Source organism: Heptranchias perlo, chromosome 35 (assembly GCF_035084215.1).
Source record: "Heptranchias perlo isolate sHepPer1 chromosome 35, sHepPer1.hap1, whole genome shotgun sequence".
Classification (NCBI taxonomy): Eukaryota; Metazoa; Chordata; class Chondrichthyes; order Hexanchiformes; family Hexanchidae; genus Heptranchias; species Heptranchias perlo.
In genome coordinates this window covers 16,736,280-16,750,045 of record NC_090359.1, presented here as the reverse complement: position 1 = coordinate 16,750,045, position 13,766 = coordinate 16,736,280, and the positions used below count along the sequence as shown (strand labels likewise).

The 13,766-nt window shown below is 42.2% G+C and overlaps 6 non-coding genes across 6 annotated transcripts; 3 read left to right on the top strand and 3 right to left on the bottom strand.

Annotated features, from left to right (window-relative positions):
• Positions 1-955: 955 nt before the first annotated feature.
• trnad-guc (transfer RNA aspartic acid (anticodon GUC)) lies at positions 956-1,027 on the bottom strand. The gene has a single exon. It is a non-coding gene; the product is annotated as a tRNA-Asp (tRNA).
• A 972-nt stretch (positions 1,028-1,999) lies between these two features.
• Positions 2,000-2,071, top strand: trnad-guc (transfer RNA aspartic acid (anticodon GUC)). The gene has a single exon. It is a non-coding gene; the product is annotated as a tRNA-Asp (tRNA).
• Positions 2,072-3,979: 1,908 nt separating this feature from the next.
• Positions 3,980-4,051, top strand: trnad-guc (transfer RNA aspartic acid (anticodon GUC)). The gene has a single exon. It is a non-coding gene; the product is annotated as a tRNA-Asp (tRNA).
• A 1,001-nt stretch (positions 4,052-5,052) lies between these two features.
• On the bottom strand, positions 5,053-5,124 carry trnad-guc (transfer RNA aspartic acid (anticodon GUC)). The gene has a single exon. It is a non-coding gene; the product is annotated as a tRNA-Asp (tRNA).
• Positions 5,125-7,159: 2,035 nt separating this feature from the next.
• trnad-guc (transfer RNA aspartic acid (anticodon GUC)) lies at positions 7,160-7,231 on the bottom strand. Its single transcript has one exon. It is a non-coding gene; the product is annotated as a tRNA-Asp (tRNA).
• Positions 7,232-8,195: 964 nt separating this feature from the next.
• On the top strand, positions 8,196-8,267 carry trnad-guc (transfer RNA aspartic acid (anticodon GUC)). Its single transcript has one exon. It is a non-coding gene; the product is annotated as a tRNA-Asp (tRNA).
• Positions 8,268-13,766: the final 5,499 nt, after the last annotated feature.

Below are 13,766 nucleotides of genomic sequence, written 5' to 3'. Positions count from 1 at the left end.
GATGTTGAAAATACAATGAAAAACTGACTCGGCCTTTCCCACTTCTGCAATTTGATTTCACAGCGATTTTAAATATCTGCTCTCTGCCTCACGCTTCAGCTCGATGTGAGAACCACAATGATGGGCAAGAAATAAAACGCAGAATCGCGCTGTCACCAGCCCGAAACAGAGAGAGACAGGTCTCGGAACAGGCGCAGACATGAAAGATCTTACATACAGCAATGAAAAGGATGCACGTTTCAGTGAATCTATTTTAACGACTTCTTTGATGACAATTTGTTTAACTTTCCACATGCCACTGTTGAAAGAAGACTTACTTTCTATCTCTTTATTAGTCAAGGTCCAGAGAAAAATTATTTGGGGAGCAGGGAAAAAGTGACAGATAGAAAGAAAGAGAGAGACACTCAGAAACGCATATAACAAGTGAGACAGACATAGTCATATTCACACATACACAAACACACACATTCCTAGCTACATAAACACACCAATAACCTGAAAGTAACACAGGACTACTTGACAAACAGTGGAAGCAGCATGCTGTGGATAGAGCTTAGCGATCCCACAAACAACGGATCAGATCAAAGCTCTGCAGTCCTGCCACACCCATTTGTGAATGATGGTGGATAATTAAACAACTAACGGGAAGAGGCTCTATGAACATCCCCATCCTCAATGATGGTAAAGCCCAGCACGTGAGTGCAAAGTTTTAGAAACCGTCTTCAGCCAGAAGTGCCGAGTGGATGATCCATCTCGGCCTCCTCCCGAAATCCCCACCATCACAGAAGCCAGTCGAACATCGAGGTGAAGAGTGACGCTGAGAGCAGATTTTAAAACCGCTGGAAAATCAGTGAAATTAAATTGGGGAAAGTGGGAAACTCCGAGTCAGTTTTTCACTGTATATTCCGCATCCAATATTGGAGATAAAAGCTTTTGAAGGCGGCGAAAATTTAATCTCCTCGTCGGGGAATTGAACCCCGGTCTCCCGCGTGACAGGCGGGGATACTCACCACTATACTAACGAGGAGCTGCTACGTTGACCGTGCACTCATCCCAGATGGCGTTAGACATGCTTCATGTATCAGTGCATTTCTTTTAACTATTTATTTGATGATAGTTTGTTTCATTTTCCACGGGCCACTCTTGAAAGAACCTTTTACATTTCCTTCTCTTTGTTAGACAACGACAACTGACTCTGTCTTTCTTTCGTTCTTTCTTTCTCTCTTATCGTGGTGAGTTGCCCCGCCTTCGTCCGGGGTTTCATTCCCCGACGGGGAGGAAGCATTTATCAGACGCCAACTTTTAATTTTATGTCTTCGCCGAGCTTCTTCCTGAACAAAAACTGCAGAGCAACAAAACAGGTGATTGTCACTTTCAGAATATTATTGTACGGAGACTATTTGAGGACTGGATGCAGAGCAATTGTGATTTTTACTAACTGGTGATTAAGGTGACAGATTAGAAATTCATTCATTGGTTCAAATCTGACAGACTTCAGATCCCGTCATTCATCAACCTGTTTCATCTCTGCGTTTCAAAATTCAACAAGTTTCTTGTAGAATTAATAATTCTTAAGTGAATTAAAATTCCACAGCATTGAGTACCTCGAGTTTTATGCTCATTTTAATTGATCTGCAAGATTTCACGAAATCTACGACAGAAATAGAACAAAAATCAGCCAAATTATCCATATTCTGACTCTCAGTATTTCTGAGTCAATCCATGTGCATGTGTGTCTGTTTCTGTGTGTCTGTCTGTCTGTCTGTGTATGTGCCTCATATTTTCTATATTTTCCTGAGAAGATCTGTCTCTTTCTGTCTCACTCTCTCCCGCGTTACCCACATCATGATCCAACATGTGATGCAAAAGTGGTCGGTAATTTTTCTTTCAACAGTGGTTCGTGGAAAGTGAAACAAACTGTCATCAAATGAACAGTTCAAACAGATTCACTGAAAAGTGAAGCATCTTTGGTGAATATACGGTAAATGTCTGTACCAATTCCTCGTTAGTATAGTGGTGAGTATCCCCGCCTGTCACGCGGGAGACCGGGGTTCAATTCCCCGACGAGGAGGTTATTGCTGCTTTCGAAGCTTCACTTTCATTTATCTGAAATATTGGATGTTGAAAATACAATGAAAAACTGACTCGGCCTTTCCCACTTCTGCAATTTGATTTCACAGCGATTTTAAATATCTGCTCTCTGCCTCACGCTTCAGCTCGATGTGAGAACCACAATGATGGGCAAGAAATAAAACGCAGAATCGCGCTGTCACCAGCCCGAAACAGAGAGAGACAGGTCTCGGAACAGGCGCAGACATGAAAGATCTTACATACAGCAATGAAAAGGATGCACGTTTCAGTGAATCTATTTTAACGACTTCTTTGATGACAATTTGTTTAACTTTCCACATGCCACTGTTGAAAGAAGACTTACTTTCTATCTCTTTATTAGTCAAGGTCCAGAGAAAAATTATTTGGGGAGCAGGGAAAAAGTGACAGATAGAAAGAAAGAGAGAGACACTCAGAAACGCATATAACAAGTGAGACAGACATAGTCATATTCACACATACACAAACACACACATTCCTAGCTACATAAACACACCAATAACCTGAAAGTAACACAGGACTACTTGACAAACAGTGGAAGCAGCATGCTGTGGATAGAGCTTAGCGATCCCACAAACAACGGATCAGATCAAAGCTCTGCAGTCCTGCCACACCCATTTGTGAATGATGGTGGATAATTAAACAACTAACGGGAAGAGGCTCTATGAACATCCCCATCCTCAATGATGGTAAAGCCCAGCACGTGAGTGCAAAGTTTTAGAAACCGTCTTCAGCCAGAAGTGCCGAGTGGATGATCCATCTCGGCCTCCTCCCGAAATCCCCACCATCACAGAAGCCAGTCGAACATCGAGGTGAAGAGTGACGCTGAGAGCAGATTTTAAAACCGCTGGAACTCCCGCGTGACAGGCGGGGATACTCACCACTATACTAACGAGGAGCTGCTACATTGACCGTGCACTCATCCCAGATGGCGTTAGACATGCTTCATGTATCAGTGCATTTCTTTTAACTATTTATTTGATGATAGTTTGTTTCATTTTCCACGGGCCACTCTTGAAAGAACCTTTTACATTTCCTTCTCTTTGTTAGACAACGACAACTGACTCTGTCTTTCTTTCGTTCTTTCTTTCTCTCTTATCGTGGTGAGTTGCCCCGCCTTAGTCCGGGGTTTCATTCCCCGACGGGGAGGAAGCATTTATCAGACGCCAACTTTTAATTTTATGTCTTCGCCGAGCTTCTTCCTGAACAAAAACTGCAGAGCAACAAAACAGGTGATTGTCACTTTCAGAATATTATTGTACGGAGACTATTTGAGGACTGGATGCAGAGCAATTGTGATTTTTACTAACTGGTGATTAAGGTGACAGATTAGAAATTCATTCATTGGTTCAAATCTGACAGACTTCAGATCCCGTCATTCATTAACCTGTTTCATCTCTGCGTTTCAAAATTCAACAAGTTTCTTGTAGAATTAATAATTCTGAAGTGAATTAAAATTCCACAGCATTGAGTACCTCGAGTTTTATGCTCATTTTAATTGATCTGCAAGATTTCACGAAATCTACGACAGAAATAGAACAAAAATCAGCCAAATTATCCATATTCTGACTCTCAGTATTTCTGAGTCAATCCATGTGCATGTGTGTCTGTTTCTGCGTGTCTGTCTGTCTGTCTGTGTATGTGCCTCATATTTTCTATATTTTCCTGAGAAGATCTGTCTCTTTCTGTCTCACTCTCTCCCGCGTTACCCACATCATGATCCAACATGTGATGCAAAAGTGGTCGGTAATTTTTCTTTCAACAGTGGTTCGTGGAAAGTGAAACAAACTGTCATCAAATGAACAGTTCAAACAGATTCACTGAAAAGTGAAGCATCTTTGGTGAATATACGGTAAATGTCTGTACCAATTCCTCGTTAGTATAGTGGTGAGTATCCCCGCCTGTCACGCGGGAGACCGGGGTTCAATTCCCCGACGAGGAGGTTATTGCTGCTTTCGAAGCTTCACTTTCATTTATCTGAAATATTGGATGTTGAAAATACAATGAAAAACTGACTCGGCCTTTCCCACTTCTGCAATTTGATTTCACAGCGATTTTAAATATCTGCTCTCTGCCTCACGCTTCAGCTCGATGTGAGAACCACAATGATGGGCAAGAAATAAAACGCAGAATCGCGCTGTCACCAGCCCGAAACAGAGAGAGACAGGTCTCGGAACAGGCGCAGACATGAAAGATCTTACATACAGCAATGAAAAGGATGCACGTTTCAGTGAATCTATTTTAACGACTTCTTTGATGACAATTTGTTTAACTTTCCACATGCCACTGTTGAAAGAAGACTTACTTTCTATCTCTTTATTAGTCAAGGTCCAGAGAAAAATTATTTGGGGAGCATGGAAAAAGTGACAGATAGAAAGAAAGAGAGAGACACTCAGAAACGCATATAACAAGTGAGACAGACATAGTCATATTCACACATACACAAACACACACATTCCTAGCTACATAAACACACCAATAACCTGAAAGTAACACGGGACTACTTGACAAACAGTGGAAGCAGCATGCTGTTGAGAGAGCTTAGCGATCCCACAAACAACGGATCAGATCAAAGCTCTGCAGTCCTGCCACACCCATTTGTGAATGATGGTGGATAATTAAACAACTAACGGGAAGAGGCTCTATGAACATCCCCATCCTCAATGATGGTAAAGCCCAGCACGTGAGTGCAAAGTTTTAGAAACCGTCTTCAGCCAGAAGTGCCGAGTGGATGATCCATCTCGGCCTCCTCCCGAAATCCCCACCATCACAGAAGCCAGTCGAACATCGAGGTGAAGAGTGACGCTGAGAGCAGATTTTAAAACCGCTGGAAAATCAGTGAAATTAAATTGGGGAAAGTGGGAAACTCCGAGTCAGTTTTTCACTGTATATTCCGCATCCAATATTGGAGATAAAAGCTTTTGAAGGCGGCGAAAATTTAATCTCCTCGTCGGGGAATTGAACCCCGGTCTCCCGCGTGACAGGCGGGGATACTCACCACTATACTAACGAGGAGCTGCTACATTGACCGTGCACTCATCCCAGATGGCGTTAGACATGCTTCATGTATCAGTGCATTTCTTTTAACTATTTATTTGATGATAGTTTGTTTCATTTTCCACGGGCCACTCTTGAAAGAACCTTTTACATTTCCTTCTCTTTGTTAGACAACGACAACTGACTCTGTCTTTCTTTCGTTCTTTCTTTCTCTCTTATCGTGGTGAGTTGCCCCGCCTTTGTCCGGGGTTTCATTCCCCGACGGGGAGGAAGCATTTATCAGACGCCAACTTTTAATTTTATGTCTTCGCCGAGCTTCTTCCTGAACAAAAACTGCAGAGCAACAAAACAGGTGATTGTCACTTTCAGAATATTATTGTACGGAGACTATTTGAGGACTGGATGCAGAGCAATTGTGATTTTTACTAACTGGTGATTCAGGTGACAGATTAGAAATTCATTCATTGGTTCAAATCTGACAGACTTCAGATCCCGTCATTCATCAACCTGTTTCATCTCTGCGTTTCAAAATTCAACAAGTTTCTTGTAGAATTAATAATTCTTAAGTGAATTAAAATTCCACAGCATTGAGTACCTCGAGTTTTATGCTCATTTTAATTGATCTGCAAGATTTCACGAAATCTACGACAGAAATAGAACAAAAATCAGCCAAATTATCCATATTCTGACTCAGTATTTCTGAGTCAATCCATGTGCATGTGTGTCTGTTTCTGTGTGTCTGTCTGTGTATGTGCCTCATATTTTCTATATTTTCCTGAGAAGATCTGTCTCTTTCTGTCTCACTCTCTCCCGCGTTACCCACATCATGATCCAACATGTGATGCAAAAGTGGTCGGTAATTTTTCTTTCAACAGTGGTTCGTGGAAAGTGAAACAAACTGTCATCAAATGAACAGTTCAAACAGATTCACTGAAAAGTGAAGCATCTTTGGTGAATATACGGTAAATGTCTATACCAATTCCTCGTTAGTATAGTGGTGAGTATCCCCGCCTGTCACGAGGGAGACCGGGGTTCAATTCCCCGACGAGGAGGTTATTGCTGCTTTCGAAGCTTCACTTTCATTTATCTGAAATATTGGATGTTGAAAATACAATGAAAAACTGACTCGGCCTTTCCCACTTCTGCAATTTGATTTCACAGCGATTTTAAATATCTGCTCTCTGCCTCACGCTTCAGCTCGATGTGAGAACCACAATGATGGGCAAGAAATAAAACGCAGAATCGCGCTGTCACCAGCCCGAAACAGAGAGAGACAGGTCTCGGAACAGGCGCAGACATGAAAGATCTTACATACAGCAATGAAAAGGATGCACGTTTCAGTGAATCTATTTTAACGACTTCTTTGATGACAATTTGTTTAACTTTCCACATGCCACTGTTGAAAGAAGACTTACTTTCTATCTCTTTATTAGTCAAGGTCCAGAGAAAAATTATTTGGGGAGCAGGGAAAAAGTGACAGATAGAAAGAAAGAGAGAGACACTCAGAAACGCATATAACAAGTGAGACAGACATAGTCATATTCACACATACACAAACACACACATTCCGAGCTACATAAACACACCAATAACCTGAAAGTAACACAGGACTACTTGACAAACAGTGGAAGCAGCATGCTGTTGATAGAGCTTAGCGATCCCACAAAAAACGGATCAGATCAAAGCTCTGCAGTCCTGCCACACCCATTTGTGAATGATGGTGGATAATTAAACAACTAACGGGAAGAGGCTCTATGAACATCCCCATCCTCAATGATGGTAAAGCCCAGCACGTGAGTGCAAAGTTTTAGAAACCGTCTTCAGCCAGAAGTGCCGAGTGGATGATCCATCTCGGCCTCCTCCCGAAATCCCCACCATCACAGAAGCCAGTCGAACATCGAGGTGAAGAGTGACGCTGAGAGCAGATTTTAAAACCGCTGGAAAATCAGTGAAATTAAATTGGGGAAAGTGGGAAACTCCGAGTCAGTTTTACACTGTATATTCCGCATCCAATATTGGAGATAAAAGCTTTTGAAGGCGGCGAAAATTTAATCTCCTCGTCGGGGAATTGAACCCCGGTCTCCCGCGTGACAGGCGGGGATACTCACCACTATACTAACGAGGAGCTGCTACATTGACCGTGCACTCATCCCAGATGGCGTTAGACATGCTTCATGTATCAGTGCATTTCTTTTAACTATTTATTTGATGATAGTTTGTTTCATTTTCCACGGGCCACTCTTGAAAGAACCTTTTACATTTCCTTCTCTTTGTTAGACAACGACAACTGACTCTGTCTTTCTTTCGTTCTTTCTTTCTCTCTTATCGTGGTGAGTTGCCCCGCCTTAGTCCGGGGTTTCATTCCCCGACGGGGAGGAAGCATTTATCAGACGCCAACTTTTAATTTTATGTCTTCGCCGAGCTTCTTCCTGAACAAAAACTGCAGAGCAACAAAACAGGTGATTGTCACTTTCAGAATATTATTGTACGGAGACTATTTGAGGACTGGATGCAGAGCAATTGTGATTTTTACTAACTGGTGATTAAGGTGACAGATTAGAAATTCATTCATTAGTTCAAATCTGACAGACTTCAGATCCCGTCATTCATCAACCTGTTTCATCTCTGCGTTTCAAAATTCAACAAGTTTCTTGTAGAATTAATAATTCTTAAGTGAATTAAAATTCCACAGCATTGAGTACCTCGAGTTTTATGCTCATTTTAATAGATCTGCAAGATTTCACGAAATCTACGACAGAAATAGAACAAAAATCAGCCAAATTATCCATATTCTGACTCTCAGTATTTCTGAGTCAATCCATGTGCATGTGTGTCTGTTTCTGTGTGTCTGTCTGTGTATGTGCCTCATATTTTCTATATTTTCCTGAGAAGATCTGTCTCTTTCTGTCTCACTCTCTCCCGCGTTACCCACATCATGATCCAACATGTGATGCAAAAGTGGTCGGTAATTTTTCTTTCAACAGTGGTTCGTGGAAAGTGAAACAAACTGTCATCAAATGAACAGTTCAAACAGATTCACTGAAAAGTGAAGCATCTTTGGTGAATATACGGTAAATGTCTATACCAATTCCTCGTTAGTATAGTGGTGAGTATCCCCGCCTGTCACGCGGGAGACCGGGGTTCAATTCCCCGACGAGGAGGTTATTGCTGCTTTCGAAGCTTCACTTTCATTTATCTGAAATATTGGATGTTGAAAATACAATGAAAAACTGACTCGGCCTTTCCCACTTCTGCAATTTGATTTCACAGCGATTTTAAATATCTGCTCTCTGCCTCACGCTTCAGCTCGATGTGAGAACCACAATGATGGGCAAGAAATAAAACGCAGAATCGCGCTGTCACCAGCCCGAAACAGAGAGAGACAGGTCTCGGAACAGGCGCAGACATGAAAGATCTTACATACAGCAATGAAAAGGATGCACGTTTCAGTGAATCTATTTTAACGACTTCTTTGATGACAATTTGTTTAACTTTCCACATGCCACTGTTGAAAGAAGACTTACTTTCTATCTCTTTATTAGTCAAGGTCCAGAGAAAAATTATTTGGGGAGCAGGGAAAAAGTGACAGATAGAAAGAAAGAGAGAGACACTCAGAAACGCATATAACAAGTGAGACAGACATAGTCATATTCACACATACACAAACACACACATTCCGAGCTACATAAACACACCAATAACCTGAAAGTAACACAGGACTACTTGACAAACAGTGGAAGCAGCATGCTGTTGATAGAGCTTAGCGATCCCACAAAAAACGGATCAGATCAAAGCTCTGCAGTCCTGCCACACCCATTTGTGAATGATGGTGGATAATTAAACAACTAACGGGAAGAGGCTCTATGAACATCCCCATCCTCAATGATGGTAAAGCCCAGCACGTGAGTGCAAAGTTTTAGAAACCGTCTTCAGCCAGAAGTGCCGAGTGGATGATCCATCTCGGCCTCCTCCCGAAATCCCCACCATCACAGAAGCCAGTCGAACATCGAGGTGAAGAGTGACGCTGAGAGCAGATTTTAAAACCGCTGGAATATCAGTGAAATTAAATTGGGGAAAGTGGGAAACTCCGAGTCAGTTTTTCACTGTATATTCCGCATCCAATATTGGAGATAAAAGCTTTTGAAGGCGGCGAAAATTTAATCTCCTCGTCGGGGAATTGAACCCCGGTCTCCCACGTGACAGGCCGGGATACTCACCACGATACGAACGAGGAGCTGCTACATTGACCGTGCACTCATCCCAGATGGCGTTAGACATGCTTCATGTATCAGTGCATTTCTTTTAACTATTTATTTGATGATAGTTTGTTTCATTTTCCACGGGCCACTCTTGAAAGAACCTTTTACATTTCCTTCTCTTTGTTAGACAACGACAACTGACTCTGTCTTTCTTTCGTTCTTTCTTTCTCTCTTATCGTGGTGAGTTGCCCCGCCTTCGTCCGGGGTTTCATTCCCCGACGGGGAGGAAGCATTTATCAGACGCCAACTTTTAATTTTATGTCTTCGCCGAGCTTCTTCCTGAACAAAAACTGCAGAGCAAAGAAACAGGTGATTGTCACTTTCAGAATATTATTGTACGGAGACTATTTGAGGACTGGATGCAGAGCAATTGTGATTTTTACTCACTGGTGATTAAGGTGACAGATTAGAAATTCATTCATTGGTTCAAATCTGACAGACTTCAGATCCCGTCATTCATCAACCTGTTTCATCTCTGCGTTTCAAAATTCAACAAGTTTCTTGTAGAATTAATAATTCTTAAGTGAATTAAAATTCCACAGCATTGAGTACCTCGAGTTTTATGCTCATTTTAATTGATCTGCAAGATTTCACGAAATCTACGACAGAAATAGAACAAAAATCAGCCAAATTATCCATATTCTGACTCTCAGTATTTCTGAGTCAATCCATGTGCATGTGTGTCTGTTTCTGTGTGTCTGTCTGTCTGTCTGTGTATGTGCCTCATATTTTCTATATTTTCCTGAGAAGATCTGTCTCTTTCTGTCTCACTCTCTCCCGCGTTACCCACATCATGATCCAACATGTGATGCAAAAGTGGTCGGTAATTTTTCTTTCAACAGTGGTTCGTGGAAAGTGAAACAAACTGTCATCAAATGAACAGTTCAAACAGATTCACTGAAAAGTGAAGCATCTGTGGTGAATATACGGCAAATATCTGCTTGAATTCCTCGTCAGTATGTGGTGAGTATCCCCGCCTGTCACGCGGGACACCGGGGTTCAATTCCCCGACGAGGAGGTTATTGCTGCTTTCGAAGCTTCACTTTCATTTATCTGCAATATTGGATGTTGAAAATACAATGAAAAACTGACTCGGCCTTTCCCACTTCTGCAATTTGATTTCACAGCGATTTTAAATATCTGCTCTCTGCCTCACGCTTCAGCTCGATGTGAGAACCACAATGATGGGCAAGAAATAAAACGCAGAATCGCGCTGTCACCAGCCCAAAACAGAGAGAGACAGGTCTCGGAACAGGCGCAGACATGAAAGATCTCACATACAGCAATGAAAAGGATGCATGTTTCAGTGAATCTATTTTAACTACTTCTTTGATGACAATTTGATTAACTTTCCACATGCCACTGTTGTCAGAAGACTTACTTTCTATCTCTTTGTTCGTCAAGGTCCAGAGAAAAATTATTTGGGGAGCAGGTTAAAAGTGACAGATAGAAAGAAAGAGAGAGACACTCAGAAACGCATATAACAAGTGAGACAGACATAGTCATATTCACACATACACAAACACACACATTCCTAGCTACATAAACACACCAATAACCTGAAAGTAACACAGGACTACTTGACAAACAGTGGAAGCAGCATGCTGTTGAGAGAGCTTAGCGATCCCACAAACAACGGATCAGATCAAAGCTCTACAGTCCTGCCACACCCATTTGTGAATGATGGTGGATAATTAAACAACTAACGGGAAGAGGCTCTATGAACATCCCCATCCTCAATGATGGTAAAGCCCAGCACGTGAGTGCAAAGTTTTAGAAACAGTCTTCAGCCAGAAGTGCCGAGTGGATGATCCATCTCGGCCTCCTCCCGAAATCCCCACCATCACAGAAACCAGTCGAACATCGAGGTGAAGAGTGAAGCTGAGAGCAGATTTTAAAACCGCTGGAATATCAGTGAAATTAAATCGGGGAAAGTGGGAAACTCCGAATCAGTTTGACACTGTCCATTCCGCATCCAATATTGGAAATGAATGAGAGAAAAGCTTCGAAAGGCGGCGGAAGTTTAATCCCCCCGTCGGGAAATTGAACCCCGGTCTCCCGCGTGACAGGCGGGGATACTCACCACTATACCAACGAGGAACTGCTGCACCCACCGTGCACTCATCCCAGATGGTGTTAGACATGCTTCATGTGTCAGTGCATTTCTTTTAACTATTTATTTGATGACAGTTTGTTTCATTTTCCACGGGCCACTCTTGAAAGAACCTTTTACATTTCCATCTCTTTGTTGGACAACGAAAACTGACTCTGTCTTTCTTTCGTTCTTTCTTTCTCTCTTCTCGTGGTGAGTTGCCCCGCCTCAGTCCGGGGTTTAATTCCCCGACGGGGAGGAAGCATTTATCAGACGCCAACTTTTAATTTTATGTCTTCGCCGAGCTTCTTCCTAAAAAAAAACTACAGAGAAAAAAAACAGGTGATTGTCACTTTCAGAATATTAATGTACGGAGACTATTTGAGGACTGGCTGCAGAGCAATTGTGATTTTGACTTACTCGTGGTTCAGGTGACAGATTAAAATCTCCGAGTCAGTTTTACACTGCATTTTCCACATCCAATATTGCAGATAAAAACTTTGACAGGCGGCGAAAATTTAACCTCTTCGTCGGGGAATTGAACCCCGGCGTGACAGGGGAGGATACTCACCACGATACCAACGAGGAATTACTGCATTGATTCTACACTCACCCCAGATGGTGTTAAAAATGTGTCAGTGAATTTCTTCAACGATTTATTTGATGACAGTTTGTTTAATTTTCCACGGGCCACTGTTGAGAGAACCTTTTACATTTCCTTCTCTTTGTTAAACAACGAACAACTGACTCTGTCTTTCTTTCGTTCTTTCTCTCTCTTATCGTGGTGAGCATTTATAAGACGCCAACTTTTAATTTTATGTCTTCGCCGAGCTTCTTCCTAAAAAAAACTACAGAGAAAAATAAACAGCTGATTGTCGCTTTCAGAATATTATTGAACAGAGACTGTTTGGGGACTGGATGCAGAGCGATTGTGATTTTAACTGACTCGTGGTTAAGGTGACAGATTAAAATTTCATTCATTTCCCTCGCACAGGTTCGAATCTGAGAGACTTCAGATCCCGTCATTTATCAACGTGTTCATCTCTGCGTTTCAAAATTCAACAAGTTTCTTGTGGAATTAATAATTCTGAAGTGAATTAAAATTCCACGGCATTGAACACCTCGAGTTTTATGCTCATTGATCTGTGAGATTTCACGAAATCTACCACAGAAATAGAACAAAAATCAGCCAAATTATCCATGTTCTGTCTCTCCATATTTCTGAGTCACTCCATGTGTATGCGTGTCTGTGTCTATCTGTCTGTGTATGTGCCTCATATTTTCTTTGTTTTCTTGAGTCGGTCTTTCTCTGTCTCACTCTCTCCCGCACTCCCCACATCATGATCCAACATGAGATGGAAAAGTGGTCGGTAATTCTTCTTTCAACAGTGGTCCGTGGAAAGTTCAACAAACTGTCACCAAAAGAATAGCTCAAACAGATTTACTGAAACGTGAAGCATCTGTGCTGAACGTACATCCCCTTCCGGCACCAGTTCCTCGTTAGTATCGTGGTGAGTATCAGTGTCCATCACCCTGGAGACTGGGGTCAATTCCCCGACGGGAAGGTCTGCCTTTAGAAGCTTCACTTTCATTTATCAGCAACATCGAATGAAGAAAATACAGTGAAAAACTGACTCGGACTTTTTCACTTTCTACGATTTAATTTCACTGATCTCCGAGCAGATTTTAAAATCCTCACCTCGATATCAGAACCACAATAATGAGGAAGAAATAAAACGCAGAATCGCCCTGTGAACAGACCCGGGCTAATTCACCAGCCCGAAACAGAGAGAGACAGAAAACTGCTCATTATTCCAGGATTATCCAGGAATCCAAAGATACCCCCAGTATCTCTTCTCGACCACAAACCGACTTCTTGCACCCCCTGCCTCCTCCACCCTCACCACAAAATTTGCGAGGAGCTCCTGGACTATTTTGTCACAAAGATTGAGACCATCCGTTCAGCTGCCGCTTCAGTGGAAAACTCTCCAGTGGCTGGAGTCAGAAGGAGCACAAAAGAAGATGGTAGTGGTTGTTGGAGGCCAATCATCTCAGCCCCAGGACATTGCTGCAGGAGTTCCTCAGGGCAGTGTCTTTGGCCCAACCATCTTCAGCTGCTTCATCAATGACCTTTCCCCCATCATAAGGTCAGAAATGGGGATGTTTGCTGATGATTGCGCAGTGTTCAGTTCCATTCGCAACCCCACAGATAAGAAGCAGTCCGTGCCCACATGCAGCAAGACCTGGACAATATCCAGGCTTGGGCTCATAAGTGGCAAGTAACATTCATGCCAGATAATTGCCAGGCA